The sequence below is a fragment of the Lissotriton helveticus genome, chromosome 3_1 (genome assembly GCF_964261635.1).
Source record: "Lissotriton helveticus chromosome 3_1, aLisHel1.1, whole genome shotgun sequence".
NCBI classification, from domain to species: Eukaryota; Metazoa; Chordata; class Amphibia; order Caudata; family Salamandridae; genus Lissotriton; species Lissotriton helveticus.
The window spans coordinates 1885149910-1885165668 of NC_136061.1; the positions used below are offsets into that span (position 1 = coordinate 1885149910).

Consider the following 15759-nt stretch of genomic DNA (forward strand, 5'->3'; position numbering starts at 1 on the left):
CACACAAAATCAGGGGATCTGCTTAATAATTTCGTGACCTCTCTCAATTTACATCTTGCAAATGAGCTTCTTCACATCCCAAGATCTCTTAAAACAACCTTTCATGGCAGAGGAACGAACTCTATTATAGACTTTATATTCTTCTCAAAAAATCATGCTTCATTAATATCAGGCTGGGACACCCTCAACCACCCTCACAGTGACCACTATCCTTTGTCTATATCTGTTGAGTTTCTCTCTCAATCGACGGATCAAAAAAGCTTAGAGGTAAGATATGACCAACCAATTCAAATTGGAGCCACAAACGGTTACACTGTTAAATGGAATAAAATTAATCCATTTAATCTTCTCAAAAACCTAGTCACCAAGAGGAGGGAGGAGATTCACATCTGTCTTTCTAACAAAGATAACCCCAATAACATCTGTAAAGCTTTTATTAAAATTCAGGCTACACTAAAAGTATTATTGACGCGCCAGTTCAAATCCGGACCTATTGCAAACAAAGGGTGGTTTGATAAGAAATGTTCCATGGCCTTAAAATCTCTAAAGAATTTGTTGCGTGTCTCTCCCAAACCACTTCCAGAAATTCGACAGGCCAGAACACATTATCGCCTAGTTATTAAAAATAGAAAAAGGGCACTGAAAATGGAAGCATGGCAGAATTTGGTGACAATATCTGAAACTGGGGACCTGTCAGCCTTTTGGAAATTTACCAATACTCCCCTGCCATGGGTAGTATTGCCTGAGAGGTGTTTGGACATGGCAATAACTGGCGAGGCGTGGGCGGCCCATTTTCAAAAACTATATAGTAAACCTACTTGCTCAAATTCCTCTATATCAGATTCCATTTTACCACCAATCTTAAATTCGTCTCCTGAGAGTCCTTGTAAAATTGTATTCTCGTATCAGGAGGTTGAATTGGCCATTAGGGAAACACCCCCTGGAAAGGCACCTGGACCGGATGGCATTCCGGCAGATGTGTACAGGGCAGAACTAGAACTTTGGGCCCCCCTATTGACTTCTGTTTTAAACTCCATAAATGCTTTTGATCTTTTACCATCATGGGCTGAGGCAATAGTAATACCAATCTTTAAAAAAGGAGATAGGCACTTGCCATCGTGCTATAGACCAATATCCCTGCTTGATACCCTAATGAAAATTGTCGGACGCATCATCCTGAAACGAATAACTAATTGGACAGAAGACAAGAACATACTGTCGAACTTGCAATATGGTTTTCGGTCAGGCAGAGGAACCATAGAACAGACCCTCAATTTACATCTCATCATGTCCAAATACGTCGATACTAAAAAGCGAAGCCTGTACATAACGTACATAGATTTAACTTCAGCATTCGACTGCGTGCTTCATGACCAACTATGGGACATTTTAAAACAACTGGGGATAGATCCATCGATCCTCTTTTTTATTAAGGCCCTGTACAGAAATGCCGGTGCCAGAGTCAGATTTGGCCTCAAGGGAGAGTGCTCGCCACGCTTTAATATCAATAGAGGGGTTAGGCAGGGGTGCATCTTAGCCCCCCTGCTTTTCTCCCTCTATATAAACGCTATTGGCGAACATCTCAAAAACATCGAGTGTGATTTCCCAAAAATAGGTGGTCAATCTATACCAATTCTGCTATATGCAGACGATGCGGCTATTCTCTCTCAGACCAGAGTGGGCCTACAAAAAGCCGTTTCTGCATTCACAGTGTTCATGAACGATAGGGGCCTGAAAGTGAACATAGGAAAAACGCATACCATGCTATGTAACAAAAGGCATAAAAAAATCCCTTGCCCCGTGTTCATTGAGGGTGAAAGACTCGAGACAGTGGAGGCATTCACATACCTGGGCATTTGTTTACACAAAAAATTAACTTGGAAATCGGCAATAGAGAAGAGGAAACTTGCTTTTGTTAGAGCCATTGGTGGACTCCGAGATTTTGCAGGAAAAATAGGGGGGAGGCCTGTGAAACAACTAATAACTATATATAAAGCAAAATGCGCCTCCACTGCCACCTATGGGGCTGGACTTTGGGGAATAGATAAACATATCTTATCGTTACAGATAGTGGAAAATCAATTTGTAAGATATCTTCTGGCCACCACAAAAGCAACCTCCGTGTACATGATGCACATTGAATTGGATTTGCCGTATATATCAGACATTATTAAATCTGAGCCTCTCCTTCTCTGGCACAAAATCTGGACTACCCCCGAGACCGCCTTGAACAGAGAAGTGATACTAGACATTCAAAAATTGGAAGGGGCTAAAACCATCAACCAATCCAAATGGCTGATTTATGTCAAAAAACTGTTTACAGAGATTGGGCATCCAGAGTGGTTTACAGATCCTTCGCTTCTGGAAGACATCTCAAGAAAAACCCTAAGAGAGACCCTAATGGCCCACCTGGAAACAACTAGATGGAATAAGCAAAAACATCTTAAAAATATCCAGGCATATCAAAGGGTGACATCTCGTAAGGGACTACAATTATACCTCTCTTCAGATTTTTCATGCTACTCGAGGATGTTGCTTACCAGATTTAGACTAGGTTCTTTCTACCGTCATGTAACTTTTCTTACATGTAACGATTGGACTCAGATTCTTTGCCCCTGTCCCTGTGATGAAATGTCAATCCAAACCAATATCCACACTATTCTTTTTTGTAAATATTATGTGTCTCTGCGGAAAGCCCTTTTGTTACCCCTGTTAAAGAGATGGGGTATTAGGTCCTGCAAAATCGCCTTCGAGCGTCTGCAAGAACTTGAAGACCGGGAGGTGATCTCTACCATGGAACAGTTTTTAAAATTATTGATCAAATTTAGGAAATCCCTAGAATGATACCGGTGATAACATTTGTGGTTTTTAAATGCTGTTTTTAAAATGCTGTTTTTTTATTGTTTTTTTAACAGCGTGTTTTAAACATTGCCTAAAGCTATTGAGGAATTTTAAATTGGAATTCTATGTGTCTCTTTGTTCTGTTTTCATTTTCTTATTTTTAAAACATTGTATAATAATGTACGCTTATATGATATTTCTTTGCAAAATATCGAATAAAGCTTATTTTGAACCTTTGAACATGATGACAATAGGGCAACGTATGGCACACACATTAGCATCATTGTCCAGGAGTATGTGGCCTGTGTGCTATCACAACTGCTTAGCATGACATTGAAAATCTACAGATTACATGAGGGCTGTAAAACACTCTTTGAGCATGACACTCACTGAACAAGATATGCTATGTCTGGGTGCAATGCAGCACGTGACATGCTGTCACACACCACACTACAACAAATAACTCTCTTCTAACAACACTGTGCACCCTGGCACTCACTCACAACAACATTGCATCTATCCACTATTACTACACAGTGGCTATGATGTCACACACACAACAGGTGCACACTCCAAGGTATTGCACACATCACTCACCTGATCCTCTGGTCTCCCATACAGCTTGCTGAAGTTTGGCAGGAGGGCATCCAGAAGGGCCTTGTTCTCACCATCAGTGAATGCAGGTGCCCTCTCCATGTTCAGCTAATCAGGGCCAGAGGATTCAGAGACAGCAGCTGTGGTTAGCACACCAATGTTGTGCAGGCAAGTGCCCTCCCACAGCCACATGCTGCCTTATATCTGTGCTGCAGAGGGTCTGTGAGTCCAAGGAGTAGTGTGTGATAGGCCACCATAATTTGCATCCTATGTTCCATCCAATAACATCACACCTAAGCCCATGGCACAATATGCATGGTTTGAAAATAGAGCCAGAGCTGAACAACAACTTTCGCAACATTGTATACTTTTTCCTAACTGATTCTTCCAGGACACCTGTAGGAGTGTAAAAAAACTCCGTATCCATGACAACCTGGTTGCATTTTGAACAGTACACTGTTCCCCTAGTTGTTCCCTATGCATATTGTAAAATCCACACACAAGTACGGTGACATTGCCATTGCCAATGCTACACATTGAATGGTGTAACGATGCGTACACAGGCACGTACCATTGGGGTACGTTCAGCTCGCGCAGAGACTAAAGGCGATAGGGAAACGATGCGTACACACGCCCGTACCATTGGGGTACGCTCAGCTCGCGCAGAGCCGAAAGGCGATAGGGAAACGATGCGTACACACGCCCGTACCATTGGGGTACGCTCAGCTCGCGCAGAGCCTAAAGGCGATAGGGAAACGATGCGTACACAGGCACGTACCATTGGGGTACGCTCAGCTCGCGCAGAGCCTAAAGGCGATAGGAAAACGATGCGTACACACGCCCGTACCATTGGGGTACATTGTGTCAGACATGGTCAAGTGAACGATTGTGTAGGCTGCGTCCCTGTCCACCTTCATGTCACCATTGGCAGAGTCACACTAGGAAATCACACAGCAGGGATGTAGTCTACACTCATGTCAACCATGTGGATGCATACATCAGCATGGCACACATACATCAGTATGTGCCAGGTTTGGCAGACATTGAAGAAGCACAGGGATTGTGACCCTGTGCCTCAGTTGATGTGTGAATAGCTTGCACAACATGTCATCATTCATGATGCACATGTGCATCACATGCATTCAACAATTTCAACACGATTAACGTCTGCAACATGTAGCAAGGCACATGAACACTCGAATGGGCCACAATTCAGTACAGGGAACTGGCACATGATGACAGGAACATGCCCACTGTCACAGAGGTGTCATAGCCGCACAGCATGACCCTGTGTGACCACGTCATGTGTGTGCCATGTGCTACATTGTGCATGCTGTTAGCATATGCCATGAACAGGTCAGTAAAGTATTACTCACCTCAGAATATCCCCACATGTCATCCTGGACATGGCAATTTCCGTAATACCGTACACTTGTGTGTTGGTGTGTAAATCCTCTGGCTCTGCAAGTATCCTTGGCGTTGTGTCTGCCCTGATGACGTTATCTGAGTAGTCATATGTCACCTCTGCGTCCACACGTCAGGTCCTCTGTTTGTTTCTCAACACCAACGCAGGTCCGGTCTAAGTTAAAGCTTACACATTTTGTACCCTAAATCATTGTACTAACACTTCAGAACATTTATCTTTTATTGTCATACTCAAGACCGTGCCAATAGGGATGTCACTTACAAAGCCTGTGAGGAATGAAAAGGCCTCATGTTGGTGAGTGACCCTCACCGTCTGTGTCTCCACGGTTTTCACGTCAGGCACAACAACAAGAGCTGCTCCAATTGCGGGGACCTGACATATGAATCCAGGTGTGATATGTCCCACAAGCCACTTAGACTCCAGCAGTTGGCACAGCACCACAATAGCTCATGGTTGGGATGTAGGACAGTGCATGTATGTGGGTGTGGAGACATGTGAGCCCCTCATTAGTACATCATTCCCCAGGGCAAACTCGTCATGTAAACAACAAAAGTCAGAGATGTGTAATTGCATTGACAAATAACCATGATGCAAGTGCTATGCTGCATGGGATTAGGGTGACGGCGACCACACGGCTCCATCAGAATAGCAGCCATCGTAGCCAGCACCACGACCTACGGTCCCAGCCCTGCATGTGACACAGGAGGAGTAAGTGCACTTCCTCATGTCCATGATGTCCCTCACCCCGCCCACTGACTCCGCATCAGCTTCTGGCCCACCGTACCCGTCAGGGGGCATTTGCGCCTCTGTTGATATGCCCCTGACACCATCATTCGCTGAGTGACGGACGCAGGCGGTGCATACGTCCCAGAACCGCTGTGACAGACATGATCGGAATGTTCATCCTGGTCCCCGCTGGTTCAACTCACAACCTCACTGGCAGATCTCCCCCAGGTGTCAGCCGTGGCGCCATTCTGGGGTGGTGCTGGCCCCAATACCACACACTGTACGGCTCCGCCATGGTAACTGTGTGGCAGAACACCGCTCTTAATGCTGCATGGGAATGTAAACATCAATGAGCTGGCCACACCTCATTATAATAGGCGCTAATGAGTATTGGGAGGGTCAAGAAGACCCACTGGCACGTGAGTGTCAGTCCCAACACCACAGGACAGGTGGACTGGGGGATGCGAGTGTTGTGGACACCTAGCCAGACACAGGTGATGTCTCAACTCAAAAGATGTATTTGGATGATTGGGCAACGTTCAGTGTAGTGTTTATGTGGGCGGTTGGAACCATGGCCCTTCATCTCCCTGTTGTTGCGGTGAGGACCAACTTGTCACTCAGGTCCTTCAACTACACTAACGCTACGCTGAGCCTCTGCAGGCCTATCTTGATGAGAGTACTGTATGTATATTTGCAAGCATGTACAGCCACGCAGCATGTTTGTCTGTACATAGGCACGTTGTCAGACCCCCACTGCCCTACCCGGACTGACCATGTTCCCTGTCCTACCACCCCATCCCAGGAAGCATCTGCATGCAGCCCTCAAAACCACAGAACACATTCCCGTTACCTACGCTGTAGAGGGTATCCAAGAGGTACAGGCACTACGCAAAGATGTCATCATCCTCCCTGACTCTGGGAGTGATGTTTAGCTACTTGACATGCATCTTTGCCTGCTACCCACACTCTCTGTGGGATATGTTTGTGTAACAGCTGCCAGTGTATGCGTTGTAGGTACGGCCAAAACGTGGCCACGCCCTTGTCGGATGCCAATCAACAACACTAGTTTTGTTCCAGTGTGGCCTGGATAGCCACCACTCACTGGTCAGATCGATGACACCCAGGGAGGCTAATTAGTCCAAAGCTATGTATGTATTGAAACTTGACACTTTGCTACTGCCTACTGTTCCTTACAGATATTGGTTTACAAAAGGTAAGTAACTAGTCCTTGAAAGTACTGTGCATCTGCTGTAGGAGCATCTATGTTGTGTCCTTGCTGTGATGGCAGGGTGACTAATGTACACACACCATGCCACGTGTGTTAATGACCCGTTCACATGTGTGATGGCATCACAGACCGTCAGTGACAAATGTAATTATCCTGCTGTATGATGATGGTCATGTAATTGTCACTGAAAGTACACACCGCGACATGACTAAGGCTGAACAGTGCAAATGATTGCACATGTGGTGTGTGTGTGTATTGCAGTCTGCCCTCTGGGTGTGCAGACAACCTCCTACTGACATTGACATGACGTGTCTCACTGACATGATACATTGTCATGGTCACTAAGACCTTTACATCTGAAGGCTTGTATGCATGTCACATCCATTCCACACACTACAGGTATTTTCCTTCGCCACGGAGGAGTGTGTGGGAGCTGGCATCTGTGTGTATCCCACACCACACTCCAAATTGTCTACATTATTTGAAGAAGTGTTGCTTGTGCCATGTACATTGTTATAGTCTTAGTCAGACAGTTGTAGACATATCCTTAAAATTGTGTCTTGCAGGGCACCCCCTCTGGAAAGGCCGTTGCCTGACTTGGAAGCCATGAGGGAGCGCAACTGCATCCGTCGATATCGCTTCGGCCGACAGTTGATCAAGGACCTGACGGGCAGGCTTGAGGCTCACCTACAACCACGCCACAGGTATCCAAGTGCACTGACACCCAAGGTAAAGGTGATGGCAGCCCTCCATTTCTTTGCCACAGGTACCTTCCAATTTACCATAGCTGATGTGGGAGGGATGTCTCAGACCATGTTTAGCCGGGTATTGGGTGATGTTTTGGGAGCAATGTTGCTCCACCTTGATGAATTCATTACATTCCCTACTCCAGAAGAGTTGACAGATGTCAAGGGGGAATTCTATGCCCTGGGCCGTATGCCACATGTAATTGGTGCAATTGATGGTACACATGTTACTCTTGTCCCACCACAGGCTCAGGAGCAAGCGTATCGCAACAGGAAACACTACCACTCGATAAATGCCCTGGTGGTGTGTCTTGCCAACATGATTATCTCACATGTTTGTGCACGTTATCCAGGATCGTGCCACGATGCTTTCATCATGAGGCGTAGCAGGGTACCACAGATGATGCTGCAGCTGCACAACCACCGGGCATGTGTAGTTGGTGAGTATACACTGTGAGCTCTGTATGTCAGTATGTCACAACTTCATGATCTGCATCATATGATTCACTCTTGTACATGATGTCAAATTGCAGGAGACGCTGGATATCCAAACATGCCGTGGCTAATGACTCCGCTACGTAACCCCAGGACAGCTGCAGACCAGCGTTACAACAATGCACATGTGAAGACCAGGCAGGTGATCGAACGGACCTTTGGACTCCTGAAGAGCCGCTTCAGGTGCCTGGACAAGACAGGCGGAGCCCTCCAATACAGCCCACGCAAGGTGTGTGACATCTTCACCGTGTGCTGCATGCTACACAACATGGCAGTGGAGAAGGCTGTGCCACTCTACCTGGATCCTGATGAGCTGGAACATCCGCCCGTTGAGGATGAAGGCCTTGGCCAGGATGCCAGTGATGAGGAGGGTGAAGATGATATCCGCGGTCACCTCATCCGCAACTTCTTTTCATGATGGTGAGTCCTTTCATCTTTTAAGTAAAAGATGGACTATAGAGTAGCATGGGTAGCATGCTGTGTATGCAACAGACTGTAAGCAAGATCACTTGGATGTGTGTTGTGCTGTGTCACATGTTCAGTTGTAATGCTGCACACATACGTGCTATGAGTGCACTCAGAATGTACAGGTGTCATACTACATCTGGCTATTCAACAGACATTGACAAAATGACATTATACCGAACGTGACCCCTTGTGTGCCACTCTCATCCACAGCTCGCCCTGCCTGTTGTCCGTTGGGGTACATCGTGGTCATCCTGCTACTGCTCATTATGATTGCAACGTCAGCCACATCAACGGAGCATGCTTGAACATGTGGAGAAGTCAATTTGGGTAAGGACTCATATGAGGCTGTTTAGCGTTGGTATGTGTAGAAATGTGTGGTACATGTTCATGTGCATGTGCATGTGGTGTCATCTTGCATACATGCTACTCCATTATGTACCTCATGACATGTATGGCCACTCCCATGACAGGATAGTCACCCCTTCTGTCATCTGTTGTACTTTGATACTCTGGTGAATGCATCAATGTGTGTAGACATTGCCAAAGCAACATTGCACATACCATGGCATGACATTGTGTCAGAGGTCACAACCACGGACTCTGTGGGGGATTGCAGCCTCACTGTGTGCATTAGAATGTGACTGGATCCTCACCTCCAGCTTGTGGGCCAGTCCAGTGTGATTACCATGAAACCATGTGGTGTTGGTGTTGCCCAGTGTATGTTCCACATCTTAAGACAACTGTCCTGTGAATCAGTTAACATGGATGCATTGCCCCTTGCAGCAGTATATCATGTCACTGTCATGTCGTTACCTCAGTGCAGGTTGAGAATGCTGCTACGCCAGCCTTCACAGTGAGTAGCCGTGATGTTTAGATGCACATGATGCCATGTATGTTTAGCATGACAAAGTAAAAAATGTGAAAGATGCATATGTGAATTTCTGTGTAGCACCAGTGGAGTGCGGTCATTCACATGAATCTCTGGTCGCCGGCACCATGACTGTGCTATGGTAGGGTCTGATTATGTAGCTTGGATGGACATCACTTGCACGTAATATTTTTTGTACATGCATATCATGTTTAGCATTGTGATGCATACTTGACACGCCAGAAGACTGGCTACAGAGTGCCTTCATTGCATGTCGATCATTAGCTTCCTCATCATATGTGATACTAACAGCTGTAGTGGATTTGCTCAAGTTAGCCTACAGGGCCCTTATGGCTAACCAATATCACATACAGACTTTAGAGTTAGCGGTAGTTGGATTTCCATATGTTTCCATTTGTTACTGAGGTCTACCTCATCTGTGCCTGGGAATGTGTTTATACTACATAGATCTTTTTGCATGGGTGCTCACTTGTGAGCGTTACACATGACTCTTATGGATGACAGACTGTCCCAGTTTTTATGTGTCTGTGTCACAGCATCGAATATGATGTGATGGCATGATTAATCATCATTATTAGTCACCAGACAGTACACTTCACAGGTGTGACTGGTACAGTGTAGCTAATGAGGTTTTTGAAGTGTCTGTGACATGAGAATGTTGTCCTAATGCTTAATTGCCTCTGTTTCAGGTCTCCCTCCCAGCAGTTCCCATCCTCTCCTTCCCTCGCCTGATCACCCTTTTGTGTCTGTTGTTTGTACTCAGACCAATGGGCTATTTGGAGGTGGAACCCTTAGAGCATCACACCAGTCTGATGAAGAAAGGTACGGCCAGTCGTTGACAGCCTTGTAGGTATTCGTAAAGCGGCATTACAGGTGACATCATGATTAGTGTAAATTGGACTTATTGACAATGCACATGTATGATTGTGAAAGCTCCATGGGCTCACAATGTAGATTATCATGTTGTGCATGACGTCTGACTCCTACAGAATATAGTGCCTGCTTGTGGCTCTACACACATGTCCGTCTAACGTGCACATATACTATTTTGAACGTAGTTACCTCATGCTTGTTAGGTGTGTAACTGTATATTGACCACACGCATGGGGTGGGTGAAGGCTAGAATACTATGTTGTGTGTGAGGTACATGTCTTTGTTGGTGCAGTTTTCCTTTGAACATACTAGCTCTTGTATACACCTGCAGACGCTGTGTGTCTTGTGCCCCACTTGACCGTAAGGGCCCTGATCCACTGACTGTGATGTGTGGTGATTACTGTGCCATTTAGTTGTCAGTGATCCTGAGTGAGGCAGACACTCCTGCCTTCACATCCACATGTCACTTTGTGCATTGCGGCTGCCCTTGTGTTATGTGTTTGTTTAGCAATTAGTCACACTCCTCCTGCCGTCATGTATTCACTCATTGCTGCAGCTGCATACACAGCCAACATGCAGCGCACACTATCCAGGAACACAGACACCTACAGGATGACCCTCCTTCCATCCATTAATAGAGCATGCTCCGGCCACCCTACACACAGACAACACCAGACATTCACCCTCGTGCTATGAAAACGCTGTGTACTCAGCCATAGCTGCTGCTATGCGTGTGTGTGCAACACATACTGGCACAGCTATGCAGATTCACATGACATTGGGTCTACGTACCACCAGGTCATGTGGCGTGTCCAACACACACACACCTTACATAGGCACAATATTGTACAGTGTTAGCTTGTCAACACCACTAGATCCGAAAACTGTTAGCTTACAGTCACGTGCCAGAACACAACATGCTCACACCACTTCAACATTGCTGTCACAGTCAGTCAAGTTGGCACATGGGACACACACCATGACCCTGTCTCTTGGGTGTGGTGTGATTTGGCCGTTCCGGGGTTGGTATTTGTCTGATGTGTGTCGTTTTTCTGTATGCGTTGCTCCCATTACAGTAGTATAGTACTTGTAGCTCCATAGGGGTAGGTCACCTAATCAGGTGTGCTTGTGTAGAGTGCTCCAGCCCATTGCCCACAGTCTGTCCTGCCACCGTAATCCTGTGCGGCATTAATCACATACACAGTAATGCATCATGCTGATGGTAGCTCACATACCTGAGGACACAGTTGTAGGTACTCCCTACATGGACTACTACTTTTGTGACACTGACATGTACTCCTCAAAGTGACTCTCCTGGGCCTGCCTATGCTAGCAGTATTGGGATTCAATCCCCCCTCCAGCATTGACTGTCCCACACAGGTGTGTCTTACCATCCATGTATGTAGTTTGTGGAAATTTCTGACCAATGTGTGTCCTCACTCAGATTCTGATCCAAGTGTTTGGATGACTGCTGTTTGTTGTATACCTTGCATTAATGACATTTGCTGACACATATACATGTATGCTGTTTCAAAGATTACTCACCAAATGCGTATGATGTTTAAATTATTTATTGGGTGCTCTAGTGCATGAAACGTGAATAGGTGCTGTACAGAAAGGGGGGGGAATCCAAAATTCAGTGCTGGAGATGAGATGCCTTACTGTTTCAGTCAACAGAGTCCAGCCCACAGTGCCTGACATCATTGGGCAGACTGGGACCAGCAAGTCCATGTGGGAGAGTCTCATAGGGGATGCTGTTGCACCCAGGGGCTATATGCCAGGTCCAGTGTCCTGGGAGAAGTCCATGGGCCACAGGCCCTCAACGTCTTCGGCGTGGACGACCCGCTTTCCTTGGGGGACCCTCATGTGCAGGCATGGACGATGCATGGGACGCTACGTCAGAGGGTTCATCCTCCTCCCTCTCCTCCCTCCCTGTGGCTGGTGTTGCACTTTGCCGTGATGTTGCTGGCCTTGTGACACAGGGAGGGGGCTGCATGTTGGCAGCCATCTGACGTAGCACATGGACAATGTCCCTATGCACCATCAAGAGCTGAGCCTGGTGTGCCTCCACCCGTCCATAATGCAGGTCTTGCCTGGCTATTTGCTCTGCCTGCTGTTCTTTGAGCTGGTTGAGGGTCTCCGCAAGCTGGCTTACCTCACTGGTGTCCCGCCGGTATGCCTCAAGGATGTTACCGAGTTCAGCCATACCGGTCCCTGCAGCTGACTGCCCAGATTCTCGCCTCCGCCTTGCGCCACTCCCACCACCCTGACCCACATGAGCACGGCCTGCGCTTGTGGGCACATCCGATCGACGGGCCCCCCGAGTGCTGGGAGGGTGGAGGTTGTCACCAACCTCAGGGGCGCCCGACAAAGGGTGTCCCTCATTTTCAGACTGGCTCGATTGTGAATCATGGGCAGGGCTCTGACCTGTCTGCTGGGATGTGGTGGGAATAGGTCCGGTGGTTGGCAGAGATGTAGCTGGTATAGTTGCTGCAGGGGTTTGGGATCCAGAGGAGCCAGGTTGGCTGGGGTCATCCACAGTGTGTTGAGGGACGGCGCTGGCGGTGGGGTCTGGGTCCTGCTGAGCCTGGGATCCTTGGCCCCCCTGGCTGGGGGGGAGATCCGCACGTTGCCCTGTGTGTGGGAGAGAGAGAGACACTGTTAGGGCTATATCAAGTGACATGTGGTTTGGTTATCCATTATCAGCATCACTGTTCCACAAGCTATACATAGTTGACATTGTACAGTTGTGTATTTAGTGGTAGAAAAAAGAATAGTACGATGGGGTATATACATTCTTCCAATCTCTTGACAATGACTGACACAGCCATTGCTGTGTCTTGTGTTGCCGGCACCACACGTGTAAAGCATTTGTAAGTTTCACGCAACATCCTGGATGTGGTGAAAATTCTTATGTGTGCGTCAAGCATGCACAGAGTTTAGATGCAGCATGTTGATGTAAGAGACAGAGCATCATCATTTAGCATGTCAGCGACTACTTTGGATGTCTTTTGCTGTTCCATGCTGGCCAAACAATGCCAACACCGCTGGACCTGTACACCCACTAGGAGATCATGGCTTTAGAACTTGGCACTTCTCTGAGACGCATCACCTTGTCAATACCCATGTCCATGTTGGTACTTATGTACATCCACAAAGGTAATGAGATGGGGCACTAGCTTTTTTAGAGGGGCACAATGGACTGGAGCTTCTGTTATGTGCATGTAAGAGTTGTATGCATATTCATATGAGTACGTGTTTTGTTGTGGTACATGGCAATTGGGACAGTGTTGCAATACAACGCCTGTCCCCCGGGGATGAGTTTCTGTAAGGGGTGTGTACAACAGGCCATGCTATTACTTTGTTTGCGAATTGCAAGCGTCCATTGTTCATGTTTTGGCTGTCCCCTCATGTGGTATGCTGCCATTATGTTGGATTTGTGTTGGTGCACAGGATGTGTGACCTTGTCCTGATGTTTGTGTTGGCAATGAGCACAGGAGGGACTTGTGCTGCCTACACCTGTGCCCATTGTGTACTATAGAGCTTTCTGAGATGTGTGTCCTGACACAGTACAGTGTTGACAGCAAATGGTGGGTGACTTACAGGCACATAGCAGATGCTTGCTGGTACTTGTGAGACATCCCTTAACATTCAGCTCTATGGAGTTTGTGAGGCCTGTGCAGTGCTTGTGTGCAACTGTGTGTGTGCCCCAGGGATGTGCGTTGAGGTGACCGAGGGACAAACACTGACTGATGGAGACAGAGGGAGAGGGCGACAGAGGGAGAGGGCGACAGAGGGAGACAGAGGGAGAGGGAGACAGAGGGAGAGGGAGACAGAGGGAGAGGGAGACAGAGGGAGAGGGCGACAGAGGGAGAGGGCGACAGAGGGAGAGGGCGACAGAGGGAGACAGAGGGAGAGGGAGACAGAGGGAGAGGGAGACAGAGGGAGAGGGCGACAGAGGGAGAGGGCGACAGAGGGAGAGGGAGACAGAGGGAGAGGGAGACAGAGACAGAGGGCGACAGAGGGAGACAGAGGGAGAGGGCGACAGAGGGAGAGGGAGACAGAGGGAGGGAGAGGGAGACAGAGGGAGAGGGAGACAGAGGGAGAGGGCGACAGAGGGAGAGGGCGACAGAGGGAGAGGGAGACAGAGGGAGGGAGAGGGCGACAGAGGGAGACAGAGGGAGACAGAGGGAGGGAGAGGGAGACAGAGGGAGAGGGAGACAGAGGAAGAGGGAGACAGAGGGAGAGGGAGACAGAGGGAGAGGGAGACAGAGGGAGAGGGAGAGGGCGACAGAGGGAGAGGGTGACAGAGGGAGAGGGCGACAGAGGGGGACAGAGGGAGAGGGAGACAGAGGGAGAGGGAGAGGGCGACAGAGGGCGACAGAGACAGAGGGCGAGACAGGTAGATTGTGCTTGCTCTCTTGCTACACTGCCTTACTTTGTCACAAAATGATGCATCTCTGAAAGGTGTGTCAGCAAAATGTTAATATTTAGCAGCTGTGGTCTAGTATCTTGTGTGATCTTTACCTATCCCTGTGAATTGGGCATTATGCTTGTGTGTCCCTGGGACATATGGCATGAGAGCAGCCTCTTACCCTACACATTGCACCCTATGTGCCTCCCCCTTGCAACTACCACCATTTGGTTGTGTACTGCTTGGAGTCATGGCCACCCACCCCATGCTGCTGGGCACTGTTGTTAGTCTACCCATGTAAGTTGTGTTTTTTGTACACTCACCAGACTCAATGGCTCCTTCTATTCCATGTACTCCCACCGCTGGCAGTAGGACCATGACCTTCTCCTCCCAGGGCTGGTATACAGGAGGTCTGCGGGGACCACCGCCTCCAGTGTGGTGTGCATTGGCGTAATCCTGTGCCATCTTTTTCTTCACCATCCTCCGCAGATCGTACCACCTGGACTGGCAATCATCCCTGGTGCGTCTAATGGGTGCAACAGCATTGACCCGGTCTACAATCCTCTCCCACAGGCGTGTTCTTTCTGCCAGGCTGGTCTGTCTGACCAATGCGCCAAACAGCTGCGGCTCAACTCTGATGACTTCATCAGTAAGTATCTCCATCTCCGGGTTAGTGAATTTTGGATTCTTGTGTGCGGTCATGGTGTGTAGTGTATGTGATTGAGGGGTTGATGGTGTGTATGAATGAGGGTGTTTGGGTCAGAATGTCAAGGGGGTGGTGTGGGTGTAGATGAGATAGGGTGTATGTGTGAAGGTATGTGTCTGCAATAGTTTGTGTGCTCTCAGTTTCCTCGCAAGAATGGGTATGTTGCAAAGGATGATGGGTTGTATGTGTGGTCCCTTTTATTGGTCAAATGGTGGGTGTGGCTTCTTTTGAATTGTAGGTGTGGGTGTTATATGGGGTGGGTGTTGGTGTTGTCCTCTGTTTGGCTGCTTGGCTGTGACCAGGACATTGATTGTCAAAGGTGTGTACACAGGAGACATGTTCAGTGTGGTAGT

At 47.8% G+C, this 15759-nt stretch overlaps 1 protein-coding gene across 2 annotated transcripts in view; it reads right to left on the reverse strand.

Moving 5' to 3' along the window:
* Window positions 1-15759, reverse strand: part of LOC144823936 (sperm-specific sodium:proton exchanger-like) — an 8804346-nt gene that overhangs the window by 637553 nt on the left and 8151034 nt on the right. The gene's annotated exons all lie outside the window — the stretch shown is intronic.